Source organism: Serinus canaria, chromosome 12, assembly GCF_022539315.1.
Source record: "Serinus canaria isolate serCan28SL12 chromosome 12, serCan2020, whole genome shotgun sequence".
Taxonomy (NCBI): domain Eukaryota; kingdom Metazoa; phylum Chordata; class Aves; order Passeriformes; family Fringillidae; genus Serinus; species Serinus canaria.
The window spans coordinates 11,530,290-11,540,339 of record NC_066326.1 but is presented as its reverse complement, the minus strand read 5'-3'; positions in this window follow the sequence as shown (position 1 = coordinate 11,540,339).

Sequence of the window (10,050 nt, the reverse complement as noted above, 5' to 3'; positions counted from 1 at the left end):
GGTTTAGTTAGCTTATGAACTCAGGAAAGCCACCATGGCTAAAAAAAGTATTTTTAAAGCTAGTGAAAGGACCAAGGCAGTATTCCAGCAATATTAAAAAGAAAATCACACAATGAAGACTTGTTTGGGTTGGAAGGGACCTCTGGCGATCATCCAGCCCAGCCCCAGCTAAGGCAGGGTCACCCAGAGCAGGTGACACAGGAACACGTCCAGGTGGGACCTGAATGTCTCCTGAGACTCCACGCCCTCCTTGGGCAGCTGTTCCAGGGCTCTGCCACCCTCAACCTAAAAAAAGTCTTTCTCATGTTGAGGTGGAATTTCTTGAGTTTTCATATATGGCCTTTGATTCTCATCTTGTTGCTGGGCACCACCAAAAAGAGTCTGGCACCATCCACTTGGCAGCTATCTTTGACATATTTGTATGGATTACAGATCCCTTCTCAGTCTTCTCCAGACTACACAGACCCAGCTGCCACAGTGTCTCCTCGTAAGAGAGATGCTCCAGACTCCAGAGAAGGAAAATTTTAGCAACAGTTTATTAGTGCTTTTAGGGTGCCCCATTAGATGCAAAGAGCTGCAGAAAAACCTGATATCAGTTAAAATGCAGACTGGACAAAAAAGGAAAAGCCTTCAACCCATCAGCAGCTGATGGAGCAGAGCACTGGCTTGTCCCAGCCCACTGTCTTTAACAGGAGACCCATGTGCTGGGCTGTTATGGGCAGACATTAATGGCAAATTAGTGGGCGTTCCTCAACTGTCTTTTCTTAAAAGTTTCCTTTTTAAACTTTTTTTATACAATATGAAAAGCAAACAAAAGCTGTGAGTAAAATTTCCTCCTGTACTGCAGAGCAATCTTGGCACCACCTATTACAGACCTTTGCAATGCAGAACTTCACAAAAAGTCCCTGTGCCACTTGCTCTTGACAAGACCAACAGAAGCTTTCCAATCCTAGGTAGGAACACAGCATTTTCTTAAGCTGATGAGGCAAGATCCTGCTTGCCTCTAAGAACATACAGATCCTGGCAGTGGGGAGGACCAGGGGCAGCAGACAGGTCCCTGCTATCCTGGATCCAAGCTACATTCAGAGTGACAGAGTGAAAGTAGGAGGATGGAACGGCAAATGGAAGTATTGAACTATGGCTCTGGATATGCCCCCTCTGCCGTCCCCATCAAAATAAGTACGTGCCCTGGGGACACCAGAGTGTGCTGCAGTGAGCAGCCCTGCACACTGAGTTTTAGCAGCCTGTGAAGGAAACTATAAAATGTAAAACCCCAATGAAAACCCATAAAAACAGATCAGTTTGAAACCAAATGCCAATCGTTCTCAATCACTAACAGAGCTCTGAAGAAATCCATTCTCGATCCTTGAGGGGCATTCACACAGCTGAGTGGATCTCTGAGGTAACAGAAGAGATCCTTAGACATTTACTAGTGCAGAAACCTCAACCTATTTCATGCACTCATTCCTCTAAACCAGGAAGTGAGACTGTCTCCTGCTTTGATTTTCTTCCTTTTGTGTCACCTAATCTCTATTTGCTAATCTTCCCGATCCAATTAGAGACAATCAAACATTATATGTCTTACACCACCTCTTTGCTTTTGTCCTTGGACCAAAAGAGCCCCTCCTTTTCCCTTCTCATTTTTGAGATGATGGAGTAAACAGTGGTACAAAAACACCTGCAGAGAGGCCCAGGGTGGACATCACCTCAGCTGTGGCACCTACAGATCCCTGACATGAGCTGAGAGCATCTGAGATTCCCTACAATTCACCCTCTTCTGTGGACACACAGCTACCCCATCCCTGTCCATCTGTGACATTGAAAGCTTGGGGAGAGTCCCCTTATTCCTCTGATATTTGTTCAGTATATTTCAGCTCTTCAGAGTCCTGCAGCCCCTCCTCCTCATCGCTGGGAATAGCCTTTCTTTGCCTCTGTGCCCATAAAGATGTAGCACCAGCCTCTGGTGGCTGTGCCTCAATGAAGACTGACTGCCCAGAGCTTCCTGTGCATAGCTGTCCTCTCTCAGCTGGCCGTGCAAAGCTTTCCCTTGCCACTTTGGGCCTTCCAGACCAGCTTCCTCAAATTATCATTATGATGTTCTAACATACGGAAATTTAAAAAGGGAACTAAAATGCAGTAAATGTACAAAATGTTGCTTTGATACTCCGAGCTTTGTCATGCTTTGATTTATCTTATCTTCAGACAGAAGAAGATTCTGTCTGAAGACAAGATAAATCAAAGGGGGAAGTAGATTCCCCCTGCTTCTGCTGGCATTTTGTTCATTGGAAATCTGCTATTGCATGACCACATATGCATTTCCACTGGCAAGAGCACAGACCCAGGCTTCTGCCTGCCCTGTCCCCTAATCCCTGCCTGCAGTACAAATACTGTTCTGGTAATCTACTAATGCTTTCACCTTTGCAATCCTCTGATAGTTTCCAAGTCACAGAGCAGCATCACATGAAAACAAAAAGGTAGCTCTGGACAAGACTTGATCACCAGATACCAACTACAGGAAGCAACTGCAGTCTCTTTATCTCATGGCAGATCTCCAGCCTGTGGTGCAGAGGACATTGAACACAGTGCAGGGACTAGTCTGTGCTCACTGAACAAAAGCATCTGCTGGAGGATGAACATCTTAAAGCACTGGTACAGGGTCTAAATGCAGCCATTGAAACCTGAGCCCCGCAGGGAGGGTGGGGCTGATCTGCAGTGATGCAAAGCCCGATGGTGCCAAGTCCCCTCACACCAGACACAAGAGACACATAAAAGAAATGGCTTTGGACTCTTTTGACAGCTTCCCCCTGTTCAATAGCAACAGCCACAAAACCACTGCAGAGTTGTAATCTCTTTGATACTGGGAGGTGGCAATGCTGGCACCTTCCCTTAGATGCCAGCTCACTCCCTGAGATGGGGAGGTCCAAACATCTGCTCTGCCTTGAGTCAGTCTCCTTCAGAGGCTGTGGACAACCTGCTGGGCACAGGGGATATCCTTAGATGAGTATCCACGTTGGCTCTGGCAAGACAGGCAGGGAGAAACAAGCCTGTGCTGCTGGTCATGATGTGAGGTGGGCACCACAAGGCTTTGTGCTTACTGTAGTTATCTGGGCCTAGACTGGTGGAAACCAAAGCCCATGGAAAAGTCACAGAGGAAGGGATGTTTCCATGGCCCAGAAACATCCCTTCCTCTGTAGTTATAGATATTATGTAGATGCCTGTCTGGCCCCCTTTGTGCTTGGGGCCAGACAGGCATCTACATAATATCTATAACTATAAATCCATAAGGCTGTCACACAAATAGTGACAATCACCTGAGCCTCCTGCAGGTCTCCCAGCTACTCTACCTCCCCATCTACAGAGGTTCTCCAACACCACCACCACCACCTTCCCACTTTTACAGCCAGTCCTAAATACCAGATAATAATTTTTTTACAGCTGCATTGGGAGGTATGCCAGGTAATTTCATATGATTGTTCTCATACTCAATTGGAGAAGATGATCCAAAGACTGAAATAACTTCCCTAAGGCCAGAGTGAGTCAGTTGCTTTGTCAGATCTGTGTCCCTCTAAACACATTCTGAAAGGCCAAAGACAATTCTGAAAGGCTTTTCAAACCATAGGAATGGTATAAAAATAGGTGCAGAGAGAGGTGAACAGCCAGCACAGAACTGCACAGGCTTTTGCAGAACTGGCCTTGCTTCAGGGATTGAGGTTTTGAATGAGAAGTGTCTTACCAAAGCAGCAGGTTCCATGAACTGCTACTTACCAAGCACTAAAGCCTTCACAGTGGCGATCTGGTGAGCCTGAGAGCTCTCAGCTCATGCCATCAGTGGCTTTTAAGGCATGAGGGCAGGCAGGACAGGCCAGTGGCTGGCAGGGCCTGGAACACTTTGCAGGTGCCACTGCTCTTCTCTGCATGGGTGCTGTGCGATGGGGTGCACCAGCCACGTGAGCTCTGCATCCAGGCGTTTTATAACAAAGGTGGCCATGTCATGCTGTTGTTGCATCCAGAATGAGTCATGGGACAGGACCCTGGAGCCACATGACCTCTGTGAGTGGGACACTTTATGGGACAGGTGACTAGCATGTTGCATCTTCCTTAACACTGAGTCAGCGCCAAGAGATGTCCCAGAGACAGCTCTCTGTGGGCAGGAACCAATCTGGCTGCAATGCAGCACACTCTCTGAGTCTGCAGGTCCATCCTGCATTCCAAGAGACAGGGGTTGTCTTCAGAGACCTAGGAAGTTCCTCTGGGACCCTCCATGGGAAGGACACAGACATGCCCTGCAGCAGGATTCCCACCTCAAACACCAGGCAAGGCACAACATGCTGCATATTCGCTTCAGATTTCTCTGCTTCAGCTCTTTTCAAGTGACAGATTTTCGCAATGCCCTCTTGTCTGCTCTAAAAGGAGAAGCAAATCCTGTCTCAATGGTAACCACAAGAAGCTAGAATAATTTTGAGTACATGTTTTCAAAGACAAAGATACTCAGCCTTGAAGGATAAGGGTGTGTGGGCAGTGAGGTTTGCTTTGCTTTTATCTTGGACAACACTTTTCAATGCCTGGTATCTCAGCAGCTGCATTTTTGACCCCAGGGAGTTATGACTCACTGTTTGCAAATCTCTGAGCCACCAAATTGAAGGTATGCCTCGCAAAGCATGATCCTAAACTGAAATGCTTATAAGTGGGTGTTACAGCTCTCCAGTTATTCTGTTCCAGCACTCAGAGCTGGCTTCAAATCGCTGCCTAAATTTCTGGCAAATAGAAATCAGCACCTCTTACTTTGTTTAGATAAACAGGAACTCTCTGGGTATGTCTTCTTCAGTGAAGTTCTCAACCAACCTGTGAGCAGTGAGGACACAGAAGATGCATTATCCCACCTATCCCAGCACAATGCCAGCCTGAGGAGCATCTATTCTGCCCAGTTGCTTCAGACACCAACATCAGAGCTGAGGCTGGTCTTCTGGGGACTAAGGTTGTCTTTTAGCTGCTTTCTGGGTGACCTGTGTGGGGTTAAGTGAGCCACTGGCTGCCATCCTTTCTGTTGGAGCAGATCAGTTTGCTGACTCAGGGACAAACAACACAAATGTCTTATCAAACATTTCTTAGCAGGCAGGCAGGAGAGCTTTGTGTGGGCAGCCCAAGACCTTCAGAGAAGTAAATAAGAACAAATGATCGAAATATCCTCACATTTCTTTTTTCCTTGATCATTAATGTTTTTCTTATCAGGAAAGTGACAGCATGCAGTGCTGCAGACCAATGCTGTTCACAAGGGGTTAATGCTCCCTCTCTTTGGGAGACCTGTGATGGGAAGGGATCACCACCATCCATCTGGCAGGGCACGATGAGGCTGTCTCTAGGGAAGGGGCCACTGCTGACCACCAAATCCACACATGCCAGGGTCCATGAATAGCTGGGCTTGGGTCAGAGGTTTTGTTCCAGCCAGGCAGGGGCTCAGGGGTGCCTTTGCTGGAGAAATGGAAATCCCAGTTGACACTTCACAGAACAGGATCCAGGAAGGTCCCTGCCAGCAGATTCAAAAATATAGCAACCTGGTGAGAAATCTGCATTATCTCACTGCTTGAACTCAGGGCTCTTGGAGGGAGCAAAACAACTGCCAATCCGTAAATGACCCCCTGTTCTTTGCTGTCAGCAGGATCCTCGACTTCCTGCTGTGTGTGGCAGATCCTGTAAAACCGAAGCTTTAAAATACAGATTTAAACTCTCTGTGAACAACAGACTCCTAGGTAGATACACCAGCATGTGCTTCCCTTTCTAAAAACAAGCTGAGAGGAGTTGCTCCATGTGAAGACAGAAACTCCCTTATTGTGCAGTGGCCAGTGACAATTCCTTGCCAGACTTCATTGCCACTGAGGATGGATGGACCAGAGAACTGTAGTGCTCTCAGCTGGGTCCTGGCACCACATTTGGCATACTTAAAGGGTCAGAAGGAAAAATTCAGCTGTACTTATCAGAGAGATGGGCACTAAATCCCACGGCAATCTCGTGGCACCCGGGCACTGCATCACTGCACAGCCTTTCCCTCACCTTCCATCCTTCACCCCGGGGACAAACCACCTCCTGAAGCGACCCCAGCAGAGGCACTGCACGCCCCAGAGCCTGGCAGGCAGCGGGAAGGCACAATGAAACCTGCAGATCCCTGCAGCGCGAGGTGCCCGCTGCCCCGCAGGTCCGGGCAGCTCTTGGCCATCACAAACAGCCTCACCGGGGGCTGCTGCCGAGATCCTGCGGGAGGGAGCTGGGTTCTGCCTGCCATTGTTTGTTGTCGTTGCCAAGGTGAGGCTGCAGCGATCGGGGCGGGGCAGCCTCCGCAGGGCGGGGCCGAGGGGCGGGGCCTCCTCACCGCGCCCCCACCGGCACCGCCCCTCCGGCGAGCCACGGGTGCCCCCTGGCGGCGACGTGCGGCCATGGCGGGGGTGCGGCCGAGGGGACATGGCCGAGGGGACAGGGACACGGCCAGGGCTTTTTGTCACCCCTCACAGCTGGGAACCGGCTCCATCGCCCAGTCTGGACGGGACACACGTGTCTCCGCTGCCTGCAGCTGCCGGCCAGGACCGCAGCACGCCCAGCCCAGGTCAGGGATCTCAGCACCAGCCTCTCAGGTGCTCCTACCCTGATCCTGCTGCGGGCTCTTTCAATGTATTTATCTCGGCGATTTCAGCCAAACGCGGCTCCTGTTGCCTCCATCACTGGCCCTGGGAGGTTGCAGCGCTGGGGCAGACAAGCAGATGGAGAGGTGTAACTCTCTGTCAGGCCATGCAAAGATTTGCTGATCTGCAGCACAAGGGTGAGATTAAGCCGCTGCCCCAGGAGTCAGCAGGTCTCCCCTCTGCCCATAGCTAGAACTCCCAGCCTCCTCCTCTGGGTTCTGGAAGGACAGCAGGTTCCCTGCCTCCTTGGTTCCCCGCACTTTTGCCCTCCTCTCTTCTCCTGTAGCTTTGCAGGTGCCAGTCCAGCAAAGGCATTTTCAAGCTGTGGGTGTAGCCAGGTCCTATGTGAACTGTGAAGTATTTGAGTGGCAGCCCTGATCACACTCATTTTTTAATATAGTTAAAACAGCCCTGTTCCCTCCAAAACATGCTCTGATCCTGTGACAAAATCCAGAGCCACCCAGCCCAAGGCAGCTCTCCTTGTGTGGACCACATCCCTTGCTCAGGTTTTCCATTCTAACTGTACACATGTAAGAGATTTTTTTCATTTACAGCCTGCCGGCGCCTGCCTATGGCTATTTCAGTTACATTTTTAGTAAGCTTTAAGAAGAGTTTAAAGTACTTTTTAAATTATGAAATGCTCTCTTTTCCACAACTTTTTTTCTCCTTATTTCAACAACACTCATCACACAATAGTCTCACCCCTTGCAGGACTCACAGATGCTCTCCCACATTCTTCCAGGAGGTTTTCCCTGTGTGTTTCCCAATGCTTCATACAATTGCTGTGTACAGGCAGGTTTCTTTCATTATTTTTTCCTGAGTCTTGTGGTCTGGCAAGGAGAGAAAAAGAGATTTTTTTTTTTTTTTAACCAGGAAAAAAAATATTTTAAAGAAAGGTGAACACTCTAAGGAGTGGAGAAGGAGGAGCTACTGCAGATAACTAAATTAACTTGAAAAAATCCAGAGGAACAGCCCCTGGGCAGAGAGTGCCCCATCACCACTTTCTCTGTGAAGGCACAATGTGTTTCCAGAGTAGCTGAACAAAGAGTAGGAACCAAGCTCCAACCAGCCCCCCTAAATCCACCACTCCATGGAAATCACAGGCAAACCCCAAATAAGAATAATAGTTTGTTTTGCTTGGCAGAGGCTCAGTGTGAGTTGTGCTGACAAGTTAAAAAATGAGGTTGTAAAAATAATGAAACTGGAAGAATGTTGTTGTTCTTTTTCTCCAGCTGCTTTTTGAGGGCCTTAGCAAGGCTAAGCAAACTCTGCCATCACTCAGCCACCTCATACCTGTGCTCTCATGGCTGGCAACTGCCAACACCTTGCTCAGGACTGAATAAAGAGAGAGAAATACCCTCTCCCTCCCACTGGCAGCTAAAAGGCTGATTTTACCTACACAGGGTTAAACGGTGAAACACCAATAAAATCTGAAGCAGAGAGGTTTTTCCAGGATCACTGATAGATTTGTATCAAAATCTTCAAGGCATTGCCAGGATGACTTCTGCTACACATGCACAGCCCTGTTGACTGTCTTCTGTCCCTGACCTGGGCTCCTCAGAGAGCAACACACTGTATCTTGGTCCCTGCATATTCCTGCTGCAAGCTCCCCTCTGGCATGAGGATCACAGCAGAATAAATCCTGTTCCCTGCTGCTACAGGCTGCAGTGTGCTTCTGTGGTCACAGCCAACCACTCCTTCTAGAAAACAACTTCTCCTTCCCTCCTTGAGAGCAAATTGCTCTGACACAGCTCTGAGTTTGGCATCAGCCCTGTATAAACACAGGAACACAGGGCCTTTCCTGGGGTGCGGTTCTGGTCATGGCCACTCCTGCCAGAGGCATTTATTGGACCACGATGGTCCCTCAGCCCTGGCAGATGGCTCCATCCGGCTGTTCCCTCCCACTGCTCGAGCCCTGGAGCTGACACACCCTCTCCACAGCACAGGGGAGCTGGGGCACTGTGCCAGTGCCTGCATGGCAGCAGGAGCTGGTCACCTCTCTCATGCTGCTTCCTGACCTGCAGCTCTCTGCTGGATGGGGACATTCTTTGCAATGAGAGAACAAAAAAACATATAAAGAGACAAAAAAAGCAGTTCTGAACTCCTGTCTCTCTCTGTTACTTGGCCCCAGCCTGGGTAGCCAGATACACACAGAGGCACTGCACCCTGTCTCTGCTGAACAAGAGCCTGTAAGCTGTCCCCAGAGCTATCCCTGGAGCTGTCCCAGCCACCATCACAGCCTGCCAGGGGCGACCAGCAGCTGTGACTGACCCCATGCATGAAGAACAGCCTGGCACTGCTCACAGGGCAGTGGCAAGAAGGGCCTGCAGAGCCAAACTCAGCCCTGAACAAGCCCAAAGGCAGCACCTTTTCAACCCAAAGACAAATTTAGTCTGTGGTAGGGCTGAAGTCTTGAAACAGATGATGCACAGGCTCAGCATGACTCAATTATCACAATTAGAAATGGATTCAAACACAGGGTTAGTGTACAACACTCTGGTTCAGAGCTCACCAGGGTCTGGGATGGGTCACATATTGAAACTGCCATTTGCCATTGAGGTCAAATCCAGCCTCTGAGATGAACCCACTGGAGAGAAATTTTTGGCCCAGGACAACTGAAGCCCAATTATTTCCAGACATAAGGGACATACGCATTTATTTCTTTCCCTCCCTTTACCAGGAGAAATTGCCCTAAGGGAAAGAGGGAAATAAAAGCTGGAGCTGCATTTGTTATTAAAGAGGCTGACTGGAGTTCATTTATTCTGTGTGACACATGGAAGGACAGTGACAGCCATTCCTAGCAGAGGAACTTGCAGACCCAACCAGGGAGTCCCCAGATGCAGCACTGCTGGCCAGCCTTTAATTAGAGGTGGCTATTCTGCTCAGCCTCTCATGTTTCACAGTTGCTTCCCCCTGAACATGCCTACCCAGCTCCAGGCCCCAAAGCCCAGCTCTTTGGAAAAGGCCAAGATAAACAGGCTTTTCCTGGACAGCAGAGGGACTTGGAATATTTCCCTGGCTGGAAACATGAGGCTGAGGAGGTGGAACCCACCCCTGCAGGCATCTCCTGCTGTGCTGCTGGAAGAGAACACCACTATCACAGAAACACGGTGACAAAACTACCTGCTTGTGCTAGGATATGCTTGCAGGGCGAGTTGCCAAATTCACAGGCATTTATGTATTTACCTACATAAATCAAAGGGAAATTGAAGTAATTTGCCAAGAAAATTTCCATGACAGGAATTTGGGGGTAGAGGGGGTGGTAAGGGAAGAAAAGGAAGGCTAGCTGAGAAATTATGCTGTTTTGAACATAGCACACTAGGAGACATCCCGTTCTATTTAGCCTTTGCCAAGGGGCTGTTTGACTTCGTATCCAAAC